The 13,290-nt window shown below is 37.8% G+C and overlaps 1 long non-coding RNA gene across 1 annotated transcript; it reads right to left on the reverse strand.

Moving 5' to 3' along the window:
* Window positions 1-2,209: 2,209 nt before the first annotated feature.
* LOC138160953 (uncharacterized) lies at window positions 2,210-10,377 on the reverse strand. Its single transcript, XR_011168221.1, has 2 exons — window positions 10,015-10,377; window positions 2,210-2,724 (listed from the first exon to the last, which is right to left on the reverse strand). It is a non-coding gene; the product is annotated as an uncharacterized lncRNA (long non-coding RNA).
* Between the last annotated feature and the right edge of the window lie 2,913 nt (window positions 10,378-13,290).

A 13,290-nucleotide genomic window follows, 5' to 3' on the forward strand; every position in this document is an offset into this window, starting at 1 on the left:
GAAGGAAGGAAGGAAGGAAGGAAGGAAGGAAGGAAGGAAGGAAGGAAAGAAGGAAAGAAGGAAAGAAGGAAGGAATAAAAATAAAATATTTTTAATTACCTCAACTGGTCTTTCATTCCCATGCAATAATTTTCATTATGAAGCAGCCATACTACCTTTATTCCACTGTGCCCATCCAGCCCAAGGGCTACATGATATGCTTGCTACCTTATCAACAACATCATCCTCCTCATCATCAAACCTAGCACAGGATCATAGAATCATGATTTAGACCTGTAAGGGACTTTAGAGATAATCAAGTCATTTTACAGAAAAGGAAACTGAGGCTTAGAGAGATGAAATGATTCATCTGAGGTCACCTATTAGTAAATAATGAGACTGTCATGCAGTAAAAAATACAATTAAGATAGCCCTGGAGTTGCTTCAGACATGATTTGGATTTACAAGTCTCAATTCCTTGGACTGGATAGATTCTTTCTTGAAGAAGGTTAAAGCTACTTTCCCATATTCTCAGTTGCTCCTCATATTCCCTAGGACAGAAGTGGAGAAGTTGGAAGCTTGTAAAGCAGTGGGAGGAACTGGGGGGTGGGGTGGGAGGACATTGGACAATAAATTGTGATTATATTGGAGACAAGCCTGAAATTGGGAGAGTGAGATATCACCTATTTTCCATACTCTAATTGATTGGTCATACACCTATTAAGTGGGAACTTCTTAATATTTGTTGTACACCCCTTTAGAAGTCTGGTGAAGTCTGTGGACTTCTTCTCAGAATAAAGGTTTCAAAATGTATGACATAAAATACATTGAATTACATAGGAAACCAACTATTTTGAAATAGTTGTTTAACAAAGAAAGATACCACAGGGTAAGAACACTTGCCTTGGGATGATATCATAGACTCCTTTGGAGGGGGAGAGGAAAGGAGGAAAATGAGGAGAGAAGGAAGAAAAGGAGATCCTATTCCCTTCTAATGAGAAAAGTCAATTAAGGGTTCTTTCTCCTGGACCCTGATATACTGCAATTTGCAGGATTCTCCATTATAACTTGCTACCTATCTCCCATGCTCTGCTATATTTGCGTAACACATATAAATGTGAGGCTGTCTAACATATAAAAAAGCCACTTGCAGATGTCATGGATAGATGTGATCTGGGATATGGCCCACAGTTTTGGATAGTGAAAAGAGAGCTATGTCAGCACCACAAATAATCTAGCTAGTGGAAAGGGCAGACAGGATCTGGGACTGCTGAGCCAGGGTGATCTCTCAAAAAAAATGCTGACTGGGAATAACTCAAATTTGTTCAATAATGGGCCTTTACTGCAACTAGACAATCCTTTTACACCTCCTTAATCTCTTCTCTGGCAGCTAGGTGGTGTAGTGGCTAGAGTGCCAGACCTAGAGTCAGAAAGAACTGATTTCAAATCTGGCCTCAAAAATCTATAAGCTGTATGAACCTGGGCAAGTCATGTAACCCTATTTGCCTCAGTTTCCTCTTCTATAAAATGATCCTAAGAAAGAAACGCAAGCTAATCTTGTATCTTTGTGAAGAAAGTCCCAAATGGCATCATGAAGAGCTGGACACAATTAAAAACAATCAATCTTCTGTCTCTCATTTGACATAGTGGCTAACCCAAACTTATTCATCCATCCTAAAGTCTCCTACAGCACCATTTCCCCATACCCTACCCTCCTTTGTCATTGTGCATCACTCAGATGTCTCCCATTGGTGATTTCATCAGGTTCGATATGTTCAATTATCATCCGTATGCAGATGATTCCCAGACCTATATACCCAGCACTAACATCTCTCCTGAGCTCCATTCTGGCATCACTACCTGCCTTTTGGACATTTAGAACTGAATTTCCATAGGCATCTCAAACTCAACATATCATCAGAAACAGAGCTCCTTATCATCCCCCCAAGCTCTATCCTATTCTGAAGGTTACTATTTTTACTGCAGGTACTGCACTCCACCCAGGTTCACAACCTCAGTGCCATCCTCAACTCCCCTCTCAAACTCAATCCATATACTCAATCTGGTCATTTCTTCCTTTACAATATTCTCTTTCATATACCTCTCTCTCTACTCATGTAATCTCACACCCTGATGGTGGTCCTCATCATCTCCATCTTGAACTATTGTAATAGCCTTATAGAGTGAGCTAACCCACCAAATGCTAGTCCACAAAAGACCATCATGCATTGTGAATAGCTAGTAAACATTTTTATCAAAGAAAGCAGCAAACAGAAACAAAGAAATTATACTGATTAGGATTATGAAAGCATATAGAACCAGAAAAAAAGAACGATCTCATTGAAGTGCAGTTCTCTCAGTAATCTCAAGAGCTGCTAGTGCTGGAGGTCAAGGGACACAATGTGGTCTAGCTTTCCTATATGTCTGCAGCCCTGAGACTATGGGTTTTTTTTTCTATCAGTCTCTTTCTCTGTCTCTGTCTGTCTGTCTCTCTTTTCTCTTACAGTATCTCCTACAAACTGAAATAAGTTCCTTTTCAGTTCTTCCATCTTCTTGACTTTGTTCTCTCAGCAAAATCAGGAGTCATGTCTCCACTTACGCGGCACACAGAGCACAGGATTGTCCCTTCACAAATTAACCCCAGGCAGGTGAAGTTAGTGAGGCCTGCTGTAGTGAGGTTCCCATAAAATTTACAGGAAATTCCAAGGAGGCATTGCATTGATTAGTGACATTCATGTTCTTTCTCTGTGAAGGGAAAAAAAAGGTTTAATGTGCTCCATATGCCAAGCAATTTGTAACCAAAGCCTAGAAAAAATGATCATAACAATTTCTCTTCTTTTTCTTGATGATGGCATGACTGTTCTTTGATCATTTAATGGACTGTTTTGTTTTTTTTCCTCCAGGAGCACTACCTCTCCTTTAGCTTTTTAAAATTTATTTTCCTAGGGCCAAGAGCCTGGATTGTATCAAATTAGATTTATATTTAATTCTGAAACTTTCCTGTTTTATATTCAGACTATGGCCTTGGTAATATTTAATCCCAAATGTTTTGCTCTCTTCTTCCCTCACCCTCCCAAGCTCAAGCTCTAATGACTCCCCTTCCAGATGTCCATCTTAAGAAATGTCAATGCTCTATGTGTCCAGAGATTTTTGCCCTTTTAGTCTAAATATCCTTCAAGACCTACTTCAAGTCCTACTTCATCTCAGCAGCCTTTTCTAAAAACTGAAATCAATTGCAATCTCTCTCTCTTCTGGACTCAAGAGCTGCACAGAATGTGTATTAATCCATGTGAAAACTTCATACAGTACCTTGTATTGCTAGTTGTCTTTTCATGGATGTGTCTTGCTCCTCAATTAGCATCTACTACAATATAGATAAAAGTACTCTGTAACCTTTAAAGCCATATATAAATGTAAATAATTAGGAGATATCATTGTTAGGAGATCCCAACTTTTACTATGTATCAATTGTGGTTGTGTGGTTTGTCATCCCTTCTCAAAGAGGACCATGACATCAGAGAGATGACACCGCAACTTGCAAGTAGATTGGATTTAAGTGAGTGAGGGTAGTGCAAAGTCACCAGCTTCACTTTCTCCTCCAGAGCCATCTAGGCCTAGTGGCTAGAAATAGATCAGGACAACTGGACATGGCCCCGGATGCAGTGGGGCACCTTGGCCTTTTTAAACTAAGGTCTTTCCAAGTTCTCACCTTGACTGAGGCAACACCCATTCAATGATTAGGGCTGTTCAAGAAGTCAGCCAAGGGTTGGCCCCTTTAATTCCTCCCCCCCACCAAACAATCAAGCCGGGAGATGAAGTCCCTCAGGATTTTTGTCTGAAATAGAAACAATTACTATTTACATTCACTTTGAGCCATCAGGATCCAAACATTAACCATTAAGTGGTGGTTGGGTAGGAACCTATTTCTGGTCAATCAATGAGAGTCAGAGTGAATAGTGTTTAAGGAATAGTCTTTAAGAAAGAAGTCTAGCCAGTAAACCTCAAGATTTCTAAGTATCTTCCTTTGGACAGAGTACCCTAAGGTAAGGGCGTGATGTCTCATGTGAAGACAGAGAGGAAAGGAGAGGAAGAGCTTAGTTACTCAACTGGAACTGGCCAGATGGGTCCCTAGTGGGGCATCTCAGACTACTTACAGGTTGTGTTTTACCCGTCATTCTTAAAGAGGACCATGGCATTAGGAAGATGATGCCAGGATTTGCAAGTGAGTTGGATTTAAGTGAGGGAGCCTCATTTAAATCCTCACTTTGTCTGGGAGTCATTTGGGTCCAGTGGCCAGATATAGATCAGGACCACTGGAGATGGTATCAAATATCCAATCGATCCATATGTATGAATTGAGCAACTGCCGTGTGCAATGTGAAATAAGGCAGGAAGGGTATGTGGAAGTCAGATGTGGAGACCCTTACATGTCTTTTTAAAAAGATTGTATTGTGCTAGGTGATTCACTGATGAAATCTGATAGTCTCTTCTCTGGGTTTTAATTAAGTGACTACAGAACTTGCAGAAGTGGGTGCCAGGTCACATCTTCGTGGGGGTTGCTTCCCAGGTTGACGGCATTAAAGACTGGGTTGGAAGCTGCCATTCCCAGAGCTTATCTGCAAATTGTTTGCAGTTCATTAGTGGTTAGTGTTGGGAGTGGACAGAAAAGTGGGTCCCTTTTACACAATGATTCTCCCTTCAATGATGGCTGAATTAAAAGATTGCATTTTATCCTTTTAACAATAGAGATTCACTGATTTTTTTCTTTTGAGCTAGGTAGGGAAATAGGTGGATTTATTAATTAAGAAGATTATTTTACCAGTGACAGGAAAGATTACTTACAAAGAGTAGATATTTGAAGCAGAGAAACTAGTTCGGAACTTATAATCCCTCTGAGGTTACCTTCCAACTATTCTATCCATATCTTGTATGCCCTTATTTATTTGAATGTTGTCTCCTTCATTAGAATGTTAGCTCCTTGAAGGCAGGGATTATTTCTGCTGCTTTTGTATCCTCAGTGCTTAGTATGGTGCCTGGCACATACTAAAGATTTATTGATTAATGATGAGAGATGGCAAGTTATTGAACAGTGGTGGGGGCAGTATAAGCAGAGAAAAAAATGCCATAGATGTTGTTGAAGTAGGATTAATAGGTCTTGGCAACTGGATGGATGGAGTCAGGGGGGGATGGTAGTCTATGATGCTGCTATAGCCACTAACTTGCATTGCTTGGAGACTAGCAGTGCTCTTAATAGAAATATTGAAGGATGGAAGGAGCCAGTTTTGGAGAAAAGATTAATTCATTCTGGGATATCTTGATGTTGAAATATCAGTGGAAAATCTAAATGGAGCTTTCTATCAAGCAATTGGATATAGAGGTTTCAGGTTAAAGGCAGAAAAAAAGGTTGGACACATAGATATGAGACTCATTTACAAAGAAGTCAATAGTAATTGAACCTATGAGGACAGACAACATCACCAAGGGAGACAGTATAGAAAGAGAAGAGGGCCTAGGAAATAATTTTAAGGAATACCTACACTTGAGGGTTCACAGGGAAGTGAACCAGTAAAAGAAGTTAACAAGGAAACAAGTAGAAAGGGAACCAGGACAGGGAAACATCGTGGAAGCCAAGGGAAGAAAGGAGTATCTAGGAGGAGAGGGTAGTGTCCAATCCTTCAGAAAAGTTAGAGGACAAAGACTGAGGAAAAGTCATTGTTGAACTTTGAGAGAATAATTCTAGCAGAGTAGACTTCTGATATGAAGTCAAATTTTGCAAGGTTGAATAGTAAATGAATGCTGAGAAAGTACAGTCAGCAAATGTAGCCATTTTCCCTAGAAATTTAGCAGTGAAAGGTAATGTTCTGTCTAGGTCCTCATTAGCTCACATGGGTTTAATTATCACTTTTATGCTAATAACCCTCAGAATTGTAAAGCCCCATGCTACTGTCTCTCCTAAACTTCTTATTACACATTGCAAACTGCCTACTGGACACTTTGCAAAGAATTTCCTATAGACATCTTGATCTCAACATGTTGAAAACAGTACTCATTACCTATATACCAAAGCCACCCTCTTTCAGAATTCTATTATCTCAGTTAAGACCACCATTACCTCTCTGATTATGCAGGTTCACAAGCCTGGCACAATCTCTGACTATCCTGCGTATCCATTCAGTTATTGTTTCCATCTGTATAACATCTATCACATCTGTTCTCTTCTTTCTAGTCATATGGCTACTCCCTTAATTCAAGCCTTCATTACCTTTCACCTCAACTATTTCAATGGCTTCTTAGTTGTTCTCCCTCATTCAATTATCTCCTCATTCCAATCTATTCTCTATGTAGATGCCAAAGTGATTTTCCTAATGTGAAGATAGAACTATGTCACTTACCTATTCGATAAATTCCAGTGGTTCCCTATCACTACAGAATCATTTAAATAGACATTTAAAGTCCCAAAAAATTTGGTCCCAATGTACTTTACAATCTTCACTTAATCATACTATTTCCACTGTCTTTTATTATCATCTCCCCTCTTTTTTTTCTAGCTAAACTCCTCAAGAAAAGTCTGTATTCAGTATGCCTCCATATCTTCTCCTCTCTCTCTATCTAAACCTTCTGCAATCAGACTTCTGACCTCATAATTCAATTAAAGTTCCCTTCTCCAAAGATAGAAACTTCCTCTTAACTGTCAAATCAATCCTAACCTGTCTTGACCTTTGCAGCATTTGACATGGTTGCACTGTCTCCTCCTGGATGCTCTCTCCTCTCTAGGTTTTCATGACATTGTTCTCTCTTAGTTCACCTCTCATTTGTCCTACCATTCATTCTTGGTCTTCTTTATTAGTTCTTCCTTTGTGCTATACTTACTAACTGTGGATATCCTCTAAGTCTTTTCCCCAGTTCTCCTTCCTGTACATAATATCTCACCTGATGATCTCATTATTTCCCATGAGTTCAATGGTCATCTTTATATAGATGGTACTTAAATCTGTATATCCAGAGCGCGCGCATGCTCACGCACACACACACACACACACACACACACACACACATCCAATCCATCTATCCGTCCATATATCCAGAACTAAGTATCCAGAGCATGTATACATTCAAAAGTGTCCTTAGTCAAAGTCACACATCAGCAACTGCATTCGGAATATCTAGTACTGGATGTTTTTAGGTATCTTGTGTTCAGTATACTTACCCCTGACAGCACACTTGATATACAGCTAAGCCACCTTCCTTTGCATGTTTGGTTAGTATGGCACTGAATGAATAAATTAGTTTAGACTGATTTGTTATTGCTTTTTATTATATATTAGTTTGGCCTACCCACGAGCAATTGACATTCTTCCAGTTGTGTAGATTTGGCTTTCTTTGTGTGAAAAGTGTTTTGTAATTTGTTCATATAATTCTTGAGTTTGTCTTGGCAGGTGAACTCCCAAATATTTATATTGTCTACAGCTATTTTAAATGTTTTTTCTTTATATCTCTTGCTGAGGGGCTGTGTTGGTCATATATATAGAAGTGCTGATGATTTATGCAGGTTTACTTTATATTCTGTGACTTCTTAAAGTTGTTAATTATTTAAACTAGCTTTTTTAGTTGATTCTGTAGGATTTTCTATGTATACCATCATATCATTTGCAAAGAGTGATAGGTTTTTTTTTGCTTGTCACCTATTCTAATTCCTTCAATTTCCTTTTCTTTTAACATTTCTAGTACAGTATTGAATAATAGTGATGATACTGGACATCTTGCTTCACCCCTGATCTTACTGGGAAGACTTCTAGCTTATTCCCATTAAAGACAATGCTTACTGATGTTTTAGATAGATATTATTTATCATTTTAAGGAAAGCACATTTATTCTGATTCTTTCTTGTGTTTTTAATACGAATGGGTGTTTGTATTTTGCCAAAAGCTTTTTCTGCATCTATTGAGAAAATCATATGGTTTCTGTTAGTTTTGTTGATATGTCAACTATGCTGAAATTTTTTCCTAATATTGAACCAACATTGCATTCCTAGCATAAATCCCACCTGTTCATTGTGTATTATCTTGGTGATAAATTGCTATAATCTCTTTTCTAATATTTTATTTAAAAGTTTCACTTCAAGGGGCAGTTAGATGGTATAGTGAATAGAGCACCAGCCCTGGAAACAGGAGAACCTTTATTCAAATATGGCCTCAGACACTTAACACTTACTAGCTGAGTGACCTTGGGCAAGTCACTTAACCCCAGTTGCCCTGCCTTCTTCCTTCCAAAAAAAGCAAAAAAAAAAGTTTCAATTTAATATGTATTAGGGAAATTGGTCTACACTTTTCTTTCTCTGTTTTGGCTCCTCCTGGTTTAGATGTAAACACTATATTTCCCGTGCTGTCTTTTCTCCAAATCCCTCCCCTTTTCTGAACTCCCCTGTTAATGACACCATCCCCCTCCTAGTCACCTAGACACACAACCTCAGTGTCATTCTTAGCTTCTTGTTCTTATTCACCTTACATGTTAAAAACCATTGCTAAATCTTGTCATTTCTGCCTCCACAGCATTTCTCGTACATGTCCTCTCCTCTCCACACAGAGTCATAGCTCAAATTCATCTCTCCTATCTTAGCTTTCTAATTGATCTTCCTGATTCCAATCCAATCAAACAACTATTAGTAACCTACTATGTGCCAGACACTTGCTTTATGCTGAGGGTACGATTAATAAAAAGACAGACAATCTATGTCCTCGAAGAACTTATAATCTAAAGGGGGAAAACAACACACAGAAGAGGCAGAAAAATGAGAGTGGGAGGGGATGGAGAGGGGACACCAGAAGGTTACAGGGCATTTCATTCCATGGAGCTGAAACCAGGGAAAGCAGCAGCAGCAAAGTGATGTAAACCAAGTCCAGTTTCTGGGCTCTATAATGCAAAGAAGTGAAAGGAGTTTGATACTCTGTACTTCAACCTTCCAATAAGGGGAGAAGAGGTTGAGGGGGTGGTGTTTATCAAGGCTCGAGCTCCAATGCATCCTCTACTCAACTGCCAAAGTGAATTTTCTAAAGTATAGGTCTTATCCTATCATCCCTTACTAAGTGAGTTCTACTGGCTCCCATTACTTCCAGGATAAAATAGAAAGTTTTCTGTTTGGCATTCCAACTGCCTTACCCTCTCAGACTGTTTTCCACTTAACTCTTTATCTATTTTGAATGTACCTAGTTATTTACATGCTACATCCTCTAGTGCGAAGTTAGAACCTTAAGGTCATGGACTCTTTTTTAGTTTCTTTGTCTCCTTAGGGCTTATCAAACTGCCTGCCATATAGTATGAGCTTACTAAATGTTTGTTGACTGACTGATTGTTGTTCCTCATAGGCTGTATTGCACTTCTTGTCTTTGTGCTTTTAAATTGGTTGTCCCAAAAGCCTGGAATGTACTATCTCCTCACCTCTACCTCACAGAATCCCCGGTTTTCCTCAACGCTCAGTTCATACCTTCTATATGAACCATTTCCTTGTATCCCTATGTACAAGCCATGCCAAACTTATTTTACATATATTTTGTAACTATCAGTATATATGTATATATTAGTCAATTTTAATATGATTATCCTACATGTAGCCTATATGGTTATTGAATATGTGCATGAGTTGTTGTGTATTGGTAGTGTGCACTACACCAAATCCCTACCCTCTCCCCTCTAACTTGATTTGAGACCTTATTTTCTTCCTTGGATAACAGAAAATCTGAGAGTACATTATGACATTTTGTTGTAAATTAATAGAAATGTAGAGTCTATTTCATTAATTAATCAACTCTCAAACCACATTCCATTTAATAAAATCAACCAGATAAACTCTTTTCCTAAAAGCTTCCTATCATCTCTTTTTCACCTACCAAACCATCCAATTACAGACTTCAATTAACATCTGTTATTATCAATACGTTTATGAACAGTATAAAACAAACAATACAAAGAAATATTTAAATGTTTCCACAATATATCAAAGGGAAAATATCATGACCAAATTCACCTCTTAACAATCACCTGTAACCACTGTTTTCTCCTCAAGTCTGTAAACTCTGTGCCATCACATTCAGTTTCCTTAGGATGACCATTAATGTTTCTCAAGAATTCTCTTTAGCATATCTTCTTCTCAGTCTAAGCATTAAACTCAGTATTCTCAGGAAATGATTCTTCAGGCTCTTTCTCTTTGACAGTTAGCTCATTCATTTTGTCAGGAATGCCGCCTCACAAACATGACAGTTTAAACAGTTTCCAGATGTCAGTTAAACTTCCTCTATCCAAAAATTCTTTTCCCTCTGAAAGATTCCGTAACAGCATCCAAAGTTTTGAGGGGAGGGGGCTATAAGAGTTGAGATTATATGTGTACATGATTCCTCTCCCAGTAATATTGTACACTCCTCAAAGGCAGGGACCATTTCACAGTGCCTGGAACATAGTCAATTTTTATAAATACTAGTCGACTGACTGATTAACTTTAAAATAATAAAATGACTAGGCAAGAATGGATAGAGATAAAGTAAGTTGTGTGTGTGTGCATCTTTATGCATATGTGCATGTGTATGGAAAACCATGTTTGTAGGCAGTTAAGAAGGATCCTGTAATAGAGAAGGATACTAAATAACAGGGTGTGATTGAGAACATGATTGGTATGACAAGCTCCTGAAGGACATAGGAATTTCAGTCAAGGGCATGAATCCAAGGTTAGTCTTGATAAGGAGATAACAAACCTTATTTGGACATTTGACCGAGGATGAGAAGATAAGAGATCAAAAGGCATTTTGAGGTATGGAAGAAAAAATGGGAAGGAGAAGGATCTCAGATATCATGGCCTCAAATATGCCAGGAAAAATAACAGATAAGGTCATATAATGAGTCAAGGTTGTAGCATGGTATGGAGACTTGAGATGAGAGGACAGTGCTTGGGAAAGTCATTGTGAGAAGTTTAAAGGCATTCTCTCACTGTAATAAAATAATTGAAATGGGAGAATTTAATGCATTTGAAGTTAGATAACAACTCATAGTGGACTTAGAATGACTTCCTTTGATGGCATTCAGTGATTAAACAGTAGGAACTAAAAAGGACAATGATGGGGAAGGTCTATGGTTGAAGATTAGAAGCCATGAACAGGGAATTATGATGATGAAAGGCACCGAAAGATCAAGAGTAATCCCTTTTTGAATTGGTCATATACAGAGGGATATACTATTCACCAAGAGCCTATTGAAAGAAATCACTACCTCTTTTCTGACCATGGGAGGAGCCTGACAAATCAGTTTCACTTATGGGACTAGTCAGTTCTCACTCCCTTATACAAACACACCATAGTGTGTGTGTGTGTGTGTGTGTGTGTGTGTGTGTGTGTTTGGGAAAATATTTAAACAAAGAATGAGAGAAAATAATCATTGCCCTGTGTTTCCTCTTTCTGTTTGAAAGGAAACCACAAAGAACATTACAAAAAGAAGCAATGTATTAATAGACTTTTATCCAGTCATTTAAAAAATATTTTATTGGTAATTTTTGTCTTTACATTCATTTCTGAATTCAACCCTCCCTATTCCTGTACCCATAGATTCATTTTTTTTAAAAAAAGCAAAAATGACAAAAGAGAAAAAATAAGTAGTTTCTGAAATACATCAACTATATCTGAAAGCATAAATTTCTGGGGGGAAAGTTTCTTTTTTCTAGAAATTTAGAAAAAAAAAACTAAACACACCATATCTTGAAGTTACTGGGTGTACTTCATGCCCAATGTGCCTTGAAATGTAGAGACCTTCTATTTTTATAAGTATTTAATAAATACTGATGAATTTAACATTGGCTTAGAAATACCAGATAAGTTTCTTGACTTTGTAATTTCTATTCATGAAAAAAAACTTGTCCCCATTTTCAGTCTTCTGGAAAATCAAAGTGTTTCTGATCAGTCAATTCTACTTCTTTTCCAAGTCTTCCTTCCCTCCATGAAAATATTTACTATAGAGGAAAAGTAAATCAGAAAAGATTTGTGTAAAGTTTACCCTTTAGTCTCCTGGAATCAATACTGCCATCTGTGTCTCCTCTTATGTCTAAATGTTTCATCTCAAAAAAACAGCCTTTTCAGACTAATAGCTGAGGATGTTAGAACACCCCCCCCCTCCTTCTATATCTCTTTGTCTATTTCCTCCTTCCTTCCTTCCTTCCTTCCTTCCTTCCTTCCTTCCTTCCTTCCTTCCTTCCTTCCTTCCTTCCTTCCTTCCTTCCTTCCTTCCTTCCTTTCTTTCCTTCCTTCTATATTTAATGTTTAAGGGTTATTCCAGCTCAACTTTATAGGTTCAGGGAGTTCAGGATTTCAGAGAGCCAAATCTTCAGTGAAACCACACAAGACCAACTTTAGAAAGAGCACATTTACACTGAGTGTGTACACTGACTGGTGAGTGTTTCCGTTTATGTTTCAAAATTGTAGTTTACAACTTACAGTAAAATGTGGATGTAATATCTCTCTAAATTCCAGGCCAAGTTCCCTAAAGTAAATTATGTCTTCAGAATATTCTAGAAGCTAGGTTTCCTGGATGACATTAGAAAATAATGCAGAAGATGATTTAACCTCTACTCCTGACTCCAGTCTTTCTATATGTCACAACCACATCCAAAACAGATGTTTCTTTGTTTCTCACCATTCATTCTGAACACAGCTGGAATCCTTCAGTAGACACTGTTTATTGAATGTGGCAGGAAAAAAAAATGCCTCCCATCATCTGGTAACCATTTCTCTTTTGTAAAATATTCCTTCATCCATGTTCTTCCTTTTGAATTTACAGAATGGAGGTTTCTTGTAAACTAGGAATTCTAAAACCTCCAATTCTTGTTCCTCCTGTAATCTTTGGCTAGCTAACTTTCTTTGATATATACAGTTGTTGTGTACCAGGCCTACATTCTGAAAAATAATTGCAGAATAGGGGAGTTGTTTAACTAGAAAGAACAACAAATTAGAAAGTAAAACTATGTTATAGAGTTTAAAGAAAAATCAATTTCCCACAAAATACAAAGATATCTAGGGATTTGAGACAAGCTTAAAAAAATTGTCAAATTCCTCTGTGGCTTCACTCATCATAGCTGTGACTTCACAAACCACAACACTTCCTCAGTTACTTATATGTGTTGTTTCAAAACTTCATTGCTTAGTACAATGCTGGGCTAAAGGTTTCATAAAATTTGGTGTATTTCCCCTTCATTAATTCACAATATTTACCAAGACTGAAGCTCTAACTTTTTAATAAACTTACCAGAAAATAAAGAAATCTTCACTGTGAGCAAACTAG

Source organism: Petaurus breviceps, unplaced genomic scaffold (genome assembly GCF_028583685.1).
Source record: "Petaurus breviceps papuanus isolate PSGF00001 unplaced genomic scaffold, PetGlider_PUasm1.0 183, whole genome shotgun sequence".
NCBI lineage: Eukaryota > Metazoa > Chordata > Mammalia > Diprotodontia > Petauridae > Petaurus > Petaurus breviceps.